The following is an 18,124-nucleotide window of genomic DNA, read 5'->3' as shown; positions in this document are numbered from 1 at the left end:
TCCAAAATGTTCTCTTGTGCCTGTTGGAAGTCAATTCCCATTTCCACTCCAGTCTCCCCAGGCAACCTCTGATCTGCTTTCTGTCTCTATAGGTTTACCTTTTCTAGAAATTTTATATAAATAGAATTATACAATTATGTAGTCTTTTGTGTCTGACTTCTTTTACTTAGAACAATGTTTTGGGGCTTATCCACATTGTTGCGTATCTCGGTAGTTCAGTCTTTTTTTATTGTTGAATTGTATTCTGTAAAATGGGTATACCACATTTCGTTTATCCATTCACCAGGGAGGGACATTTGGATTGCTTCCAGCTTTTGGCTAATGTAAATAATGCTACTGTGAGATTCATATAGCTTTTATATGAACATATGTCTTCACGTCTCTTGAGTAGATACCTGGGAATGGAACTGCTGGGTCCTACGGTATGTTTAACTTTTTAAGAAGCTGCCAAACTCTTTCCAAAGTGACTGTATCATTTTACGTTCCCTCCAGCAATGTGTGAGAGTTTTATTTTCTCTAAACCCTCACCAACACTTAGTATTGTCAGTCTTTTGGATTATAGCCATACCAGTATGTGTGCAGTGGTATCCCATTATGGCTTTAATTTGCATTTCCCTGATAATTAATGATATTGAGCACATAAAAAGCATAAAACTCCCTGTAAGCCCAGCGTTAGCTGCATCCCATAAATTTTGCTTTTATTTTCATTTAATTTAAGATATTTTCTAATTTCCCACATGATTGTTTTTCTTTGACCCAAGGATTATTTAGACATGTGTTTAATTTCCAAATATTGCAGGGTGGGGAGACATTCAAATTTCTTCTTGTTGTTGAATTCTACTTTAATTCCTCTATGGTCATAGAACAATCTTTGTATGAGATCAACCTTTCACATTTTATTGAGACTTATTTATGGCCTAGCATATCATTTATTCTAGAGAATTTTTTTGTGTGTTTGAAAATGAAGTGTATTCTGAGTAAAGTGTTCTATAATTATCAGATCAAGTTGGTTGATAATGTTCAAGTTTCCTTATTTTATTAATTTTCTGTCTAAATGTTTTTTGTCAATACTCAAGAGAGGAACATTGAAATCTACAACTATACTTGTTGCATAGTTTTTCTTTTAATTCTGTTCATTTTGCTTCAAGTTATTCTGAGGTTCTGTTATTAGGTGCATATACATTATAAATTTTATACCTTCCAGATGTAATGACATTATAAAATGTCCCTATTTGTCTTTAGTAATATTTCTATTTTTAAAGTAAGTTAATATAGCCATTCAAGTTCTCTTACAATTACTATTTGCATGGTATATATGTTTTGATCTTCTAACTTTCAATCTGGTTGTCTTTGGAGCTAAAATATGTCTCTTATAGACTGTATATAGTTGGGTCTTGCTTTTGTATCTCGTTCCACAATTTCTGCCTTTGATAGAAAAGTTTACTCTATTTACAGTAACACAGTTATTGATGTCACTAGATTTACATCTGTAATTTTGCTATTCATTTTCTTTAGGTCTTACGTTATTTTTGTTCTGTTCCTCATTTACTGCCACCTTTTGTGTTAAAAGTTTTAGTGTACCCTTTTAATTCCTCTTCTGATTTTTAAAAACTTTTTAAAAAATGTTATTTTCTTAATAGTTGCTCTAGAGCAGTGGTTCTTAGCCAGGGGCAATATTGCTCCCCCACTCCTGCTAGAGGACATTTGGAAATGTCTGGAGACATTTTTGCTTGTCACAGCCTGGGAGGCCATTCAGAGTTCAGCTAGTTCTCAGGTCAGTCTTGGCTTTAGCTTTTAACGTGGCTCCCACAAGTTTCTTCATGCATGTAAGTAGTGTGCCAGTCAGCGGGCTATATATGGAGAGCTTATTCCAGCCCTTCGATGACTCTCTCATTTCCAGGATCTCACTGCTAAATTTCTGATTGGTCTGTGGCTTGCCCCAATCAGAGCCACAGGCTCAGACTAGAAGATCTGTGGGTTTTTTCTATTCATGTCGTGCTTTTACTGATAATTCTGTGGTGTGTTTTCACCTTCTCCCTGAAATTGAGCCTACCCTTTGGCAGCAAAGCTGCTAATTTTCTGGCCAGCTCTGGCATTCTTGCTTCTTGAGATGTAGGAACAGTTTCAGTGAGAAAATCACAGATTCCTGCTGAAGAGAAAGCAGTTTTCCATGAATAATGATTCCCAATTTTTTGTTTACCTTTTGTTGATTTCCAGAGAACTATTGTTTTTGACTGTTTTTAAAATTTGTCCAATTTTATACTTGTTTTTGGAGGAGAGGATTTGCCGTTCTCTTCACACCATAGATCGAAGTTCCCCCACTACTTTGGAGTTAAAGCTTGCATCATAAAACCTGGCAAATTTAGCATAGTCATTTCACCCCTGAAAGGGTAATAACATCCTTGAGGAAATCTGGGTCCATATTGCTCTATTAAGCAAAGAAAACTAAAGGTAGACGTTCTTTGAAAACTGTTGACTCTTATTTACCAGCAGTCCAGCAAGCATTTTTTTTTTTATGATAGTGAAAATATACTTTATTTTAATACAATAGCTGCCAGCAATATACTGGTTCCAGAGAGACAAAAGAAAATACAAGCATTCTATAATAAGCTTTCATTTGCCTTTTCAAGTAATTCTGAAGAAAATACTCCAATTCTGTTCAACATTATGACTTGGGGAGTTGAAATTATTTTCCATGATAAAAATATAATTTTGACAGCCCCAGCCTTGATAATTTGTAAAGAATGGAATAAAAAAGCCCATATAGTGTATCAATAATGAATGCTCCCTTCTCTTTGAATCAAATATTATAACCAGTGTAAGAAATTGGTTAATCAATAAACTTGATGAAATGTGTAGCAAAATGTTCATGAAAAAATACATTTCTATTTTTTATCATTTTTACCTTGTAGATATTTTCTAAATAGATATTTTAAATGCACAGAAATGAAAGCTATCTACATGCAACTCTGGAGAGATTCAAAATTCAATGGAAGTCAAAATGCCTAATGTACAGAAAATCTGCATTTACATTTTTTAAAAAAGGAAGTCATATCAACTTAAATGGTAGAAAGCTTTCCAACTATTGAATACAAAATTTTTTCAGAATCCCTTGGGAAATAGTGATAGCTTCCATTTAGACTCTCATCTCCTCATTGGTTTAAATGAAGGGGGAAATGATTCAGTAGTTGCAGAAATAATATCAGATGATTCCATCATGTCAATGCATACACTACATGAATTGCCATGAAAACTTTTATGTCCCAAATCTCCACCAATTTTAAGCTGTGATCTTTCCACAAATATAAGACGGGGTAAAGAGCATGTTCTAGGATCATCCTTTTTACTGGCTTTTGTCCATTTGCCAATTTCAACTCTATTTGATTAACTTCCCTGATAAAGTAATAAGAAAGATCTGTCTTTCTACAGAGAAAAATAATTCTGCCTCCATCAAAATCGTAACAGGTAGACCTGCCTTCCTTGTACATCGAGACAGCCAAGTGTAATCCTGGGGTAAATTTTTAAAAAAACCAAAGACAATAGCCAAGACGAAAATACTCCACAGGTGAGTTTCAGAGTGTGTTTTTCATCACTGTATTTTAAGAAATGCTGCTCTTTCCTCACTTGCCCTACATCGTGCACTACTTAGTCCAACCACTCACTTGAAAGAATAGACACCCCTTCTTTTGAATCTTTTTCATACTTTAAGCTTTGAGGAAAGGTTCAATATCACCTGAAAGCCAAGTTACCACTATTTTAAAAATAGATGAAAAATGACGATGGCTGTCTGTGTACTGGTGCAAATGTGACATTTTTCACTCATCGAAGCTACTGCTATAGAATTTCTTAATAGATTACCTGATAGTGCTTCTTCCTGGAACCAGATAAATCACAATCCAGTATTTAATTACAAAAAGGTGGGTGCCCAAACTTTTTGATCAGCTATAAGGAGCTCTAAGAAAGATAAAGAAAAAGAAAAAATCTCCCTGGGCCAAATGGATACAATATGGAGCTTTTCTTATCTTTCTATACTGAGCTAATTACTGATAGGTTAAAAAAACGCAGTATGCTTATAAAAACCAGATTGCTTCCATAAAGTCAGTGCTTCTTAATGTTAGCCTATCAAGGGGGAAAATCGTTGCCATTTTAAAGAAATATATTCAAAATTTCCAAAAACAGGCTATGAGAAATAGCACTTCTTAAAACAAGTTAGGTATAAAAAATTACCAAAAATTAATACAGTTATAACCCTGGCTCTGGAGTCGTACTTAAAAAGTCTAATTTGTTTAAAAAATTAATAAATATATAGCAAACTTTTGTTTTATTTTCACCAAGTTCATCCTCCCTTGTTAGAGTACAAATAATCCCTGGTTTAGGACTTCAATTTCAAAGAAATAAACAACCATGCAGAGTGCTATTCCTCAATGTGGCTGCAGAAAAATTTAATTGAAGGAAACACAATGATTGAGATTAGGCAAAACGGTGGTAATAACATACTCACCACAACAACTATAATTTAGTCCAAAAGGAGTGACCCAGCCTCCTCCCAAAGTCTAACAGTAAAGGGGGGTGGGACGGGGAAAGCTGGTAATGTATGTGTGTTTTATCTTGTTTTTAATATAGGATGGACAATGCATCCTTTAGATTACCCACATTAAATATGCTTTAGAGACAAAATTCTACTTGATATTTTGACAAACCCACCCTACCCTATATTCCTTAGGTTAATTTCTGTAAAGTGTTAATTTTTACCCTACTAATCTTTGTACTGTGTTATAGCTAAATCAACTAAATATCAGTTTATGTAGTGTTGCTCAAAATATCTACAAACAGTAAGGTCTATGCTTACCTAAAAAGGAGGTTTTTAAAATAAAGGAAGAAAGCAATAATGTTCCAAATGAATGGCACTGGGCAAAATACATACAAACAAACACATTTAGTCAGAGTATCAGGTGCCCAATGGTTTCTCTTCTATGGATAAAATGCTCGAGGAAGATCTTGAGACTATCATCCCTCCCTCTAAACTTTTAGCTTCTACATAGTGTCAGATGTTATAACTGGTATAAAGAATAAATGCTTTTAGGAAAAGTAAAAATCCATGTACAAAGTCAAAGAGCAAAATCTGTAGTGACTTTCTGTAGAAGGAAGGCTCTCTTCTCTGGTGGTAACTCCCTTGGTACATATCCAGGATAGACTAAGTTGGAACAGTATTTTGATACAGTAGCCATCCTTTCATATACTCTTACTAAATATTATAAAATTCTAAAAAATACATAAATACTCCTTGTACCATGCATTAGGCACCCGTTTGGGGCTGACTGATGAGGTCATGGTTACTATTTTAACTGACAAACATTGCACCTCAAAAGTCCTGCCACAGTGAATGGACACAATGATGAGGGCCCTAGAGAGATGGCAAACTACCTCTAAAGTGAAAAGTTTCTGGTGAACTGTCTCCAAATTAGAGGAGAGGAGGATATGGGGGAGGGGAGGTAGGCAGGATAAAATTTTAAAACAATGCTGCTTAGGAGTGTATGTTTAAAGATAGCTACTACACCTGGTCTATCCTTTATCCTAATCTTGGATAACTGCCATGTTCATGCAAAATAAAATTTCTACTTTATAGGAAGAGGAGCAGTCTGTTAGGAAAAGCATATTCTTAGTCAAGGAAAGATGTGAAGGCATCTCTCTCATAAATGTTATTTTACTTAGTAAGTCTTTTGGCTATGTCACTATATGCTATTTCGACCTCCTTGTCACTGGGGCAGGTATTGGTGAACTCGTCGCTGCTGTAAGCATTAGTTAAGTATCTCCAGATGCCAGTCATTCCTCTTGGAATATCAAAGTCGCGGCATTTTTTGGCCACCACCTTGACAATGGGCACTTTGGGCAGCAGGTTGCAACCAGCCAATGTCATTTCATTGCCATCCAAAAATTTACGTGTGGAAAACTTAATGTCCTCCATACTGTTCTCATCAATTTCGTCAGGGAGAGGAGAATTTAGATGCTCAGCCAGTTTCTGCAGTGTTTTCAAGAGACCCCTCTCCGATGCTTCATTAGCCTCTGGCCTTGAATTATTAATATATGCAGCGAATTTGGCAAAGATGTCCATCCCAGCAGCGTTTGACTCTGGGTGTTTTGGTGAAAGCTTTAAGTACCTTTTCAGGTCAACAGTTGTGACACTAAATACAACTCCTTTGAGCCACAGAATCATGAAAAGCCTCTGGGGAAAGGGCAGTTTCCTCTGCTTTCACCATCACTGCCAGGCTTAACGAAGAGCTCAGTGATGGGCTCTTTGTCCTCCTCCTTCAGCCCGGTCAGCGGCACCGACAACGCCATGGCCAGCGCGGCTGGGCTGCACAGACGGTGGTAGCGGAGGCAGCTTCTGCTCCGGGGCTGCTCTGGTGTGGGCCCCTGCCGCGCTGCGCTGCCCTGGACAGTCCGGGGGTCGAGCTCACCCCAACCTCGACTCTTCAGCACCACCCCACGCCTCGCGCACGATTCCAGCAAGTATTTTTTGACCTTTGGTTCAGAACAACTGATTCTGAGCCCTAAATGGCTCTGATCCACAGAGAACAAGTCCCTCAAAGCTGGTCAGTTTAATCCCAAGAGAACTAGCTTCCTGAAGTCTTACACTGTGGTATTTGTTCTCCTTAGCATGTTAGTCCCCCGCATTCCCCCATCTCCCCCACTGCACACGTGCACAGGTATGTGTGCACAAGCACAAGCACACACATGCACACATGTGTGTATACGTAGTTATACTGGAAATTTGCTTTCTAAAGCAATTCAACTCTGGCTTCAGTGAGACCAGGAACCTATATCTGAGGTGCCCCAATGAAGGCCCTGGATGGGGCTGCTGAAGACATTCTCCTCCAAGTGTCAAAAATCCAAGACCATACCTTATTCATTCATTCAACTGATTTGTGTAAGTACCTACTATAGAGCCCAGCACTGTGCTAGGGGTTGAGGATGCAGTGGCGATCATGCCACAGTTCCCACTCTAGAGGAACTTTCATTACCAAGGAGCAGACACAAATAAATGAGCATTTATAATAAAGTATGTTGAGCATAATGGCAGGTTGTTAATAGGAACTCATATAAGACAGTAGCACTTAGTCTAGACTTGGAGGATGAGAGAAGGCTTCTTGGAAGAAGTAGTGTCTGAACTAACATTAAGGAATGAGTCAGAGTTAGGCAGGCAGCTAGTTTACATTGTGCATTATTTACAAATGTGCAAACCAGGATAAGTTTAGCTCTACCTTCCACCCTCTCACCTGACTTCTAGATCACCCTCTACTTTGCTTCCTTGCCTCACCCTACTTATTTAAATTGGTTTGTGATCATCCAGGAAAGCTAGTTTATTTTAATGTTTATTTAAACCAGATAGATTTAGAAAGATAGCCAGAGAGATTTCATGCAGCAATGAAAATAATCTTTGACCTGATTATTGAGAAACAAAATCTTAGATTTCCTGGCAGCTTCCCAGCATGACATATAAAACTAGTTGACATAGAAAAGATTTATGCCCCTGATGGGAAATGGACTCAGAAATCTTGAAATTCTAATCCTGGTCTACTATTGAGTAACTCGGTGATGTTGAGCAAACTTCTTAACATCTCTAAGTCCCCCCCCCCCTTTTTTTAAAGATTTTATTGGGGAAGGGGAACAAGACTTTATTGGGGAACAGTGTGTACTTCCAGGACTTTTTTCCAAGTCAAGTGGTTTTCCTTTCAATCTTAGTTGTGGAGGGTGCCATTCAGCTTCAAGTTGTTGTCCTTTCAGTCTTAGTTGTGGAGGGTGCAGCTCAGCTCCAGGTCCAGTTGCTATTTTCTAGTTGCAGGGGGCGCAGCTCACCATCCCTTGCGGGAGTCGAACCGGCAACCTGGTGGTTGAGAAGACAACGCTCCAACCAACTGAGCCATCCGGGAGCTCAGTGGCAGCTCAGCTCAAGGTGCCGTGTTCAATCTTAGTTGCAGGGGTCGCTGCCCACCATTCCTTGTGGGACTTGAGGAATCGAACTGGCAAACTTATGGTTGAGAGCCCACTGGCCCATGTGGGAATCGAACCAGCAGCCTTCGGAGTTAGGAGCATGGAGCTCCAACTGCCTGAGCCAACAGGCCAGTCCCAGTTCCCCCTTTTTTATTAGTAAAAAGAGAGGGGTAAGACAGTCTCTAGTTGCTTCCCACCTCTATTATGAAGTGAACCAAGTTATTTAGCAAAGCTAAATAGAAATAAATGATCTATTTCTACATGGTGGTGTCATAGAAGGCAAGCTGAGGTCCCTACTAAAAGGAGAAAGATTCTATCTACAGGCCAGTGTAGAATTTAGGAATAGAACTAGAGGGCTTGCAATCTACCCCAGCAGCTTTCTCAGGCTTACCCTGCACTTCTCTCATAGATCTTTTTCCTACGTGTGGTTGAAAAAGCTTTCCCTTGTGTCCCTATAGACTGTACCTATTTATAAAGGTTATTAATTGAAGCAAATTGATCTGTCTGTAGAGACAGACAGCGAGGGGCACACACTGACTATTTTATATGACCACACTTACTACTCTGCCAAGTTACATTACATTCCTCTCTCATACTGACTTTCCTGGAAGAACCCCTGCTTCTAGCTGGTACTAAGTATAACCTATAGTAAGTGAGGTAGACTCACTCTTGGGCCCACTACAGGAGTCCAGATGCTTTGGAAGTTTAAACCAAACACTCTAGTGGACACTAACTCTAATATAATGCCTGACAAATCCCACAACAAATATGATTCAGAAGGCTTGGCTGAATATAAAGGTCTTGAGTATGCTTGAAGAGTCAACCCAATTTTTCCCATTTCCAATTTCCAGTTTTAGAATAAATGACTTCCCTTTTAACACTCCTGCTGGGGGCAGGAAATGGTAGGGAGCCTCTGCATTCCGTGTAAGCCCAAAGTTCTTATATGATCCAGAGAGCAGGTGAGGGGTGGCCTAAGAGTGTGAGACATTCACAGCCAATTGTGTGTGGGGGGGAAGAGGGGGTTGGGGGGACAGAATTGTCAGGTTGGTTTTCAGATCCTTTGTGGAAAATTAAATGTGAATGACTGAGCTGTTCATAAGTGACAAAGGTATGAGGGAAATGTTTATTACAGACCCATTCTAACCTGCCAATGGTGGTGTCTTCTTGACTCTCCAGTAGAAGAGAGTGATACCTTACAGTAAGTGTTAAGTACTAACTCTTTCAAAGTAAGAATTTCCCACTGTCCTAGGTTTGAAAGCCTGCAATAAGATAGAAGAAAAAATAAAATAATACTAGCAGCCAATCTTTATTGAGATCTTCGTAAGTGCCAAGCCCTGGGCTAAGCATTTACATGTATATGTTTATATGCATATGTTTACATACATTATCACCTTTAAAGCCTATAAAGTGTTACTTCTTCTGTTTTGTAAAAGAGGAAACAGAGAGGTTAAATAACTTGTCCACAGTCACACAGCCAATAGCACTGATCTGAGCCAAATTTCAAGTATGTCATTGAATTTTTGTGTCTGGATGACATTCTGCACTTTGATCATGAACAGATAAATACGAGGGGTTCACTGCCCTCAGTCTAGGAGGGCTAGTCCCTCCACATACTCCATTGTTCATGCTGCAACTAAGTGGCCACTTGTGCCATTTCATGAGGGCTCATGAGACCTCTTCTTAACAGACTGTCACCCAGATGTCACTGTGTGTAATGATAAGATGAGGATAATTATATCTTGCCTCTCAGAGTGTTTTTGAGGATTAAGAGAGACACCGTCAGTGAAGAGTTTTCCTCAGAGCAGTACATCATGATAAGCTTGGGATAAATGGCAGGTAATTTTACCTACTCAATTATTACATATACCCATTGTCTAACCACTGCACTTCTCTCATTCCAGTTAAACCAGGATGGTTTGCAAATCCACAAACATAACTTGATCTCCATTGAGCTGTATTACTCATTTGTTTTTAAAGATTGTAGATGGGAACCTGGGGAGACTGGAGAGCCCTGTGTCCATCAGAGGGATCTGCAGCTCAGGTGAGAACGTCCTCACCTTTCAGCTTCTACTATAGAGGTTGAAACCTATCTAGACACATTTCAAGAAGGGAAAGCATGTCCTCCCCATTTTCTCCACACAAGCAGTTCCTACTAGTTATTCAAGGTTCCCTTTAAGCATCACCTCCTCCAGGAAGCCTTCCCTGAATCCCTCCCTTGTGAGGTGACTATCCTCTTTACTCTCACAGCCTGATCTCTCACAGGTGATATTTCTCTGTACACTCTGTGCTCCTGGAGGGCAGGGACACTATTTTCATTTGTGTACCCCACCCATAGGAAGTGTTCAATAATGTTTGTGGGATGAATGTCACATAGGTATTTGATTCCTGAAGGAAAGGTCCATTTGTCAGGCATATTAGCCCCTTATAGCAATGTTGTTTATGTTGTTCCTGAGGTCTCATCTTGTTTTTCCTACCTTACCTTAAGATTGGTTCATACCTTAAAACAGATGAACAAACAAGCAACACACAACACACACACACACACACACACACACACACACACACACACACACACACACAGATGAATGTGCCCTTTTATTGTTTTTCTTTATTATATAAGCAATATATGCTCATTGTAACACACTAGAACACATGAATAACAAAAAAGGAGGAAATAATAATGAGCATAATTCTACCACTCAGAGATAACCACTATTAATATTTTTCTCACCATGATGCAGACTTTTCTTTATGTATGTATACACTTCAAAAATAGGTCACAGTGTTCATATGATACTTTTTTCTCTTTATACATTTAAGTACTAAATATCCTTTATGTCATATTAGATCACATAGTTTTTATTGTATTAATATACCACGTTTTATTTATTCTTGGCTGGCTGTATTCTTTCCAATTTTTAGCAATTATCCACAGCACTGCAAGGTGGTCAAATGCTTAAGTTGTTATTTCATTATTACCTTAGGATAAAAATTTGAGAATAAAAATGCTGGTCCACTAGCTATGTATAATTGATGTGGTTTTTAATGTTTTTTATGAGCTACCAAATTACCCTTATCCTCCACTGTCAGTATATAAGTACCCAGGTCCCTGAGCTCTTGCTGACATTGGACACTTGCATTAAAACAAAACCAAGCAGCTGTAGGCTTGTGTGCACACATGGCCAAGTCCAAAAACCACACCACGTACAACCAGTCCGGAAAATGGCACAGAAATGGCATCAAGAAGCCGCGATCACAAAGATACGAATCTCTTAAGGAGGTGGACCCCAAGTCCGGAGGAACATGTGCTTTGGCAAGAAGCACGACGAGAAGGGCCTAAAGAAGATGCAAACCAACAATGCCAGGGCCATGAGTGCACGGGCTGAGGTCATCAAGGCCCTCATAAAGCCCAAGGAGGTCAAGCCCAAGATCCCAAAGGGCGGCAGCCGCAAGCTCAGTCGAGTTGCCTACATTGCCCACCCCAAGCTTGGCAACCGTGCTTGAGTTCGCATCACCAAGGGTCTCAGGCTCTGCCGGCCAAAGGCCAAGGCCAAAGCTCAAACCAAGGCCCCAGCCGCGCCCACAGCTGCAGCTCCGCCTGCCCAGGCCCCCATTGAAGGCTCCAGAGCACAGGCCTCTGTCTGCCAATGTGAGGACAGAAGGACTGGTGGGACCCCTGGGCTGCTGTCTGCATGGGCCTGGTGTCCTCCTGTGCTAGTTGGACAAATAAAGCTGAGGCAGAATCTGTCATAAAAAGAAAAAAAAGAAAAAAAAACACCAAGCAAAAAATACATTTGGTTATTGCAAAGTCATTCTTGCTTTACTTGGGGTTTCTTTAACCATTGCAAAGTTTATTTTTGTACGTTTACTGATGCTTTTCTCTTTTGTAAAGTGAGTATTCTCATCGTTTGTTTATTTTTCTATTAATTTGAATGCTTTTTTCACTTGAGAGTTAGACCAGTACCCAGGGTCTCTTGGACTCAAGGCCCATTTCATAATGCTAGACATTAAAGGAGGTTTGCACGTGTGCGTGAGTGTGTGTGTGTCCCTGAGCAAGACATATGAGTAGAAAAGACTTCTCAGGCTACTTTGATTCTTAAAATTAATGTTTGATTTACTAAAGTTGTAATTAAAAATATTTTTTCTTTAACAATTTTTTGATTTTTATAGATCTTATTTTATTCATAAAATTTACCACATTTTAACAGTTTTTAAGGGGAAGTTTGATTAATATTTGTTTCTGCTAATTAAGCTCCTTTGAAATATTTAAACTGCCTTAGAAATTTAACATATTTAACTTTTTAAAAAGTGCATTAATTGTGTGATTGATGAACAAACTTTAAATAAGCCTTACAAATCAAATAACAATATATAAATATGGCAAATTTACCTTAAACTTTCTAATACGGTTTATGAATTTAGCACAATTTTCTTTTGTCTTAAAATTATAAATCTAAAACATACTCATTATACATTTTAAAATTAGAATTATAAGGCAAATCTGTTAGTCTATTATGCCAAATTGTTCTTTAATATACCAAATTCTCTTACCTGTTTTAAGTACTTAAAATACTATATAGCTATAGAGTACTCCCAAATTTAATTCAAAATAGCAATAATTCAGGGCTTGGTTTACTTAGCCATCTCTATCCTTAATTCTAAATCTCCCCAGACATTTACCCACAGAGGAGGAAATTATTTTCTCCCAAGAATTTTGACATTGCCCTTTTGGGTAGGTGAGGTTGCATACAGACTTGAGACTTTGGTTGGGATAAGAATATTTATAACTGTAGACATTGTCAAATGGCAAAACTCCAATAATGAGTATAATGTCCTTTAGTTAAGGAAAAACAATCCATGGATTGGGGGAGTACAGTGCCTCACAAGCAGTGGAGCACTTTTCCCAGGGGATTTTGGGCAAAAGCGAGTTTTGTAGAGCATTAGAAGTTCCTGAGTAGCCGCCGCTGGAGCCGCGGGCAACCATGGCCGAGAACCCCGGCTTGGAGAACCACAGCATCAAGAGCTTTAAGAACAAGGGCCCGATGTGGAAACAATGCGAAGACACAGAAATGAAGTGACAGTTGAACTTCGAAAGAATAAAAGAGATGAACACTTACTGAAAAAAGGGAATGTTCCCCAAGAAGAAAGTTTAGAAGATTCAGATGTTGATGCTGATTTTAAATCACAAAATGTAACACTAGAAGCTATATTGCAGAATGCTACAAGTGATAACCCAGGAGTCCAGTTGAGCGCTGTCCAGGCTGCAAGAAAGCTGTTATCCAGTGAGAGAAACCCACCAATTGATGACCTAATAAAATCTGGGATTTTACCAATTCTAGTCAAATGTCTAGAAAGGGATGATAATCCTTCATTACAGTTTGAAGCTGCTTGCATCAGGAACTTCTGCACAGACTCAAGCTGTTGTACAGTCTAATGCCGTACCTCTTTTTCTGAGACTTCTCCATTCACCCATCAGCATGTTTGTGAACAAGCAGTATGGGCTTTAGGAAACATTATAGGTGATGGTCCTCAATGTAGAGATTATGTCATATCACTGGGAGTTGTCAAACCTCTTCTGTCCTTCATCAATCCCTCCATTCCCATCACCTTCCTTCGGAATGTCACATGGGTCATTGTCAATCTCTACAGGAATAAGGACCCCCCACCGCCTATGGAGACAGTTCAGGAGATTTTGCCAGCATTATGTGTCTTCATATACCATATGGACATAAATATCCTTGTAGATACTGTTTGGGCTCTGTCATACCTGACAGATGGAGGTAATGAGCAGATACAGATGGTTATTGATTTGGGGGTTGTGCCATTTCTTGTACCCCTTCTGAGCCACCAGGAAGTGAAAGGTCAAACGGCAGCACTCAGAGCAGTTGGCAACATAGTGACTGGCACCGATGAGCAGACCCAGGTTGTTCTCAACTGTGACGTCCTGTCCCACGTCCCAAATGTCTTGTCACACCCGAAGGAGAAGATAAATAAGGAAGCAGTGTGGTTCCTTTCCAACATAACAGCAGACAACCAGCAGCAAGTTCTAGCTGTAATAGATGCTGGATAAATCGCTATGATTATTCATCAGCTAGCTAAGGGAGACTTGGGAACACAAAAGGAAGCTGCTTGGGGAATTAGCAACTTAACAATAAGTGGCAGAAAAGATCAAGTTGAGTACCTTGTACAGCAGAACGTAATACCACCATTCTGTAAGTTACTGTCAGTAAAAGATTCTCAAGTTGTTCAGGTGGTTCTAGATGGTCTGAAAAACATTCTGATAATGGCTGGTGATGAAGCAAGCACAATAGCTGAAATAATAGAAGAATGTGGAGGTTTGGAGAAAATTGAAGTCTTACAGCAACATGAAAATGAAGACATATATAAATTAGCATTTGAAATCATAGATCAGTATTTCTCTGGTGATGATATTGATGAAAATCCTAGCCTCATTCCTGAAGCAACCCAAGGAGGTACTTACAATTTTGTCCCGACAGCCAACCTTCAAACAAAAGAATTTAATTTTTGAGCTCAGTTGAGTGCAGCATATTTCCCACATTGAATATGAAGCACCGCCAGACAGCTACCAAACGACAAGAACAACAACAAAAGGCTCCAAAACACAAATGCCTCTTCGTTTTGATGCTTCTAAAGCAAGCCATGTCTCAGTCTCACTTTGCAGTTGCCAAAAGTCACTATCGCATGGACTGTAAATGCATACGCGTGATTTCCTCAACTGTTTTAGAATTCTCCTTAACAATCTCAACTCCCTATTATTCCCTGTGCCCTGGTGCCACACACTGACAACTGCAATCTCCAGTATAGAATATTCCGTAATGGTGGCGTGTCAGCTGCCCACTTGATATTCCTTTGGAAAATGGTGCGCTGTGGATCAAGACACTTTGGTATGATGTATATACACGTTGGAAGACCTTAAAGAGCCTCCATCATTGTCCTCCACAAACACATTTTCATACTCTTTATGTGGAAAAATAGATTTTAAAGTACAAGCCAAATGATGTTCATTGGTGGAACTGACCCAAAAAAAGTAACTTAAAAAAAGAAACTTGGTTATTGATTAAACAGATAAGTTTAAAAAAAAAACTGTACTTCATCTACCAGTAATTGATATGTTTATTATCTGCCTCAGAAGCCAGGGTTGGAGGAAGAACTTTAGCTATGGATGGTAATGCTTTCGCCATTAAACCTAATTTTTGAGAACAGCAAGCCCTATTTGACCACTCACTTCAGCCTGTGTGTTCCTGCTGTTTTGAAATAATCAAATGCTGTGCAGGGTGTTTTACCTGAGCTGCCACCTGTTATGGACTTGAACTTCTGTTTAAGTTGAAAGCAAGAGTCCCTGACTATAAAGAAAATAATCAAAAAAAGCAAAAAACACAAAGGTCTAAAGTACCCATTGGTGATATTAAAAAAGAAAATCTTGCTTTTAGCTTTCAGGACTTAATATTTTTCGTTTTAAATTGATAATTGGGTATGGCTGGTTTATATTGGGTTTAAACTGTGGAGCTTTCATGTTTACTGTAATTCAGTCTTAAAATATTTTTTACTTAGTAACCAGTGCTTTTGATAATGTGGTTGGCAACAAACCAGCAACTATCTAGAAGTGTCATAAAACTTCATTCGTTGAGTACTGGGGAAGTTAATTCAGATCTTACTTAAAAGCATATTCACGTATTAAAAGATTCAGACAAGAAGCTGTATGAGGAATAATCTGCAGTTACTTAACATAAACCTGATTTGCAGTGATCTTTAAGTACATCTGCAAAATCTGGTATTATTATGTAAAGTCACTGCTTTTGGTAAGTTGTCTGGCCCTGTTGTTAATGAAACAATATGAATTTGAAATTTTTTAAACTGAATAATTTGTGCTGTCATGGAAATGGTTTTACTGCTATTGTTTACTGGGTATAATTTTCCAACGCATTGGTGTGAAAAGATAGAAAATCTAAACTAATGTAGTTATCTGATGGGGGGTATATTTACTGCGATGAAAATGAGACAGATGATGCCATCAGAGCTTTGTGAATCAGCTGGGGTGTTTTCACTGATAAACAACGCGTAGTAGGTGTGCATTCATTACAAACATATGTATCTGCCAAGGCGGAGCCACTTTAAAGAGTGAGTTTTGTACCTAAAGTGGATACAGGCGTGTGTTTAAATTGCAAGATTTTTACTTGCTAGATAATCTATTTTAATATAGTGGTTTGGCCTCTGATTATTTATAGGTTTTATAAATTTTAGAATCAATTTCTCTTTAAGGTGGCTCAGATTTTTCAACTCTTGTGCACATAAAATTGAGTTGAAGTTCATTGTGCCTTTTTTTCTTTACCCAGAGTTTGAGTTAAAGCTTCATATGGTAACTGCATCTTGTTCAGACATGGTAGTCTAAATTTTTGAAACTGTGTGGTGTTCGCTAAAAGTAGGGATAACAAAATCAAAGGTAATTAAGGTCACAAACTTCGGTGAAAGCCTTAATGCCCAAATCTTCTTGATTTTGTGAATTGCACCCCTTCCAGTTTAGTTTCTTCTGGACTCTCCATACTTACTGACAGTTACCTTTTAAATTTTGCACACATTGAGATTAAATTGGGCCTCTATTGTATAGATTCCCATTTCCTCTTGTGTTTGAAGCGCAAACTAACATAAGTGAACATTAGCATCAAGTTGTGCAGACGTATGTGTGCATTTGCTTGTTTCAATTTGTTGTGACCTTATCAGTTTGGAATTGGAATTGCGCCATTTCGTAGATAAAGGAAATTAAGTATATTGCTGCACTTTTAAATTTTCGAAACAGTGTTGAAAAATTGCATTGTTTTTATTTTTTTTAAAACTCAGTTAAAAAAGACTAAAACATTCTTTCAAAAGAGGCATCTAAATGTGTTCCTAATTTTGTATATGGGCTTAGGTTTTGTAACCAATTTAAAAAAGCTGCTATCAAATAAAAAAAAGAAAGAAAGAAGTTCCTACGCCCAAACGAGGCATGGTTGGCTGGGATGCCTGTCCGACCTTTTTAGAAAGATCAAGGAACAAGAAAATAAGTGAAAGTCCAGAGTTGAAATGGTGTTTGGGGATTGGCTGGCTGGATACGCTGCATTTCTGGTCAAGCAGATAATTTACAGGAATTCAAAAATTTGGTTTGTTGACATGGCACCTCGGGAAGGAGCAGGTCCATCTTGGGCCTAGAAGTTTATTTCAACAACATCTAGGATGAGTTTTCTCACAATGATGGAGGACAAGTATCATTAGAAGTCTCTTTTAATGTCCCTGTCCCTATCTCACACAATCCCCTGATAAGCTTTTGAGTGTGTGACCTCTAATTTTTATGTCTGAGTTAAGCCTGCAACCCCATCCACATTACTTCACCAACTGATTGGATCCAACAGATCCTTCCCAGTTATATTCTAAGCTGAATTACTTTCATAGTCTTCCTTTCTGCAGTGCTACAAGTCATACAGTTATTCAAATGACACCTGTTTGGATTCTGTAAAACTTATGTCTGTTTGATTCAAGGGTCACAGTACGAAGGTCATTCTTATGAAAACAGATTACACGTTTATGCTTTGCCAAAACAAATAGAACAAGTACAAAGTTTTAAAGTTACTTGAATATAATCACTGGCAATTAACCAGGTTTAATTCAATGATAGAGTCCTCCCTTCTTCCTCTTCTCCCTTCTTTGCCAAATCACTACAATCACGTATTATCACTTCACTCATACATGTTGAACTCCCTAGTTGATGCATAAGGCAGCTATTGGCTGATGATCTCAGAATTTGAGAATAAAGTTACAAATCCTATCACTCTCTGAATGTGAGGTGAGCCATCCTAGAAGCAACCCGACCCAAGAGACAGTTTACTAGTGTCACACTGAAGTGGCTTGAGAAATTTCTGAGTTCACTGGGGCTAGAAAGCAGTGTTGGAATGTGACGTGTGTACATGACTTGAATACACATGACACCCACCCACAGTGTGAGCATAGTAGAGTTCTGACAGAGGAGTGGGGTGTTACATGGAGCCTCGGAGGAGGTAGCCAAAGAGCAGGTAGCCTGAAGCCAGCTGGTCTAGGATTGAATCCTGGCTCCACCACTTACCAACTATGCAATCATGGTCAA

The 18,124-nt window shown here is 38.8% G+C and overlaps 3 pseudogenes across 1 annotated transcript; 2 read left to right on the top strand and 1 right to left on the bottom strand.

Moving 5' to 3' along the window:
* Positions 1–2,504: 2,504 nt before the first annotated feature.
* LOC148759077 (chloride intracellular channel protein 4 pseudogene) lies at positions 2,505–6,229 on the bottom strand (annotated as a pseudogene). Its single transcript, XR_016021993.1, has one exon. The product of XR_016021993.1 is annotated as a chloride intracellular channel protein 4 pseudogene (transcript).
* A 4,368-nt stretch (positions 6,230–10,597) lies between these two features.
* On the top strand, positions 10,598–11,745 carry LOC109452918 (large ribosomal subunit protein eL29 pseudogene; annotated as a pseudogene).
* A 1,214-nt stretch (positions 11,746–12,959) lies between these two features.
* Positions 12,960–14,780, top strand: LOC109453027 (importin subunit alpha-4 pseudogene; annotated as a pseudogene).
* The last annotated feature ends 3,344 nt before the right edge of the window (positions 14,781–18,124 follow it).

Source organism: Rhinolophus sinicus, chromosome 1 (genome assembly GCF_057876585.1).
Source record: "Rhinolophus sinicus isolate RSI-liver-muscle chromosome 1, RSI-T2T, whole genome shotgun sequence".
Taxonomy (NCBI): Eukaryota; Metazoa; Chordata; class Mammalia; order Chiroptera; family Rhinolophidae; genus Rhinolophus; species Rhinolophus sinicus.
Note: the sequence above shows the minus strand (reverse complement) of the source record. Positions and strands in the feature narration are given on the sequence as shown.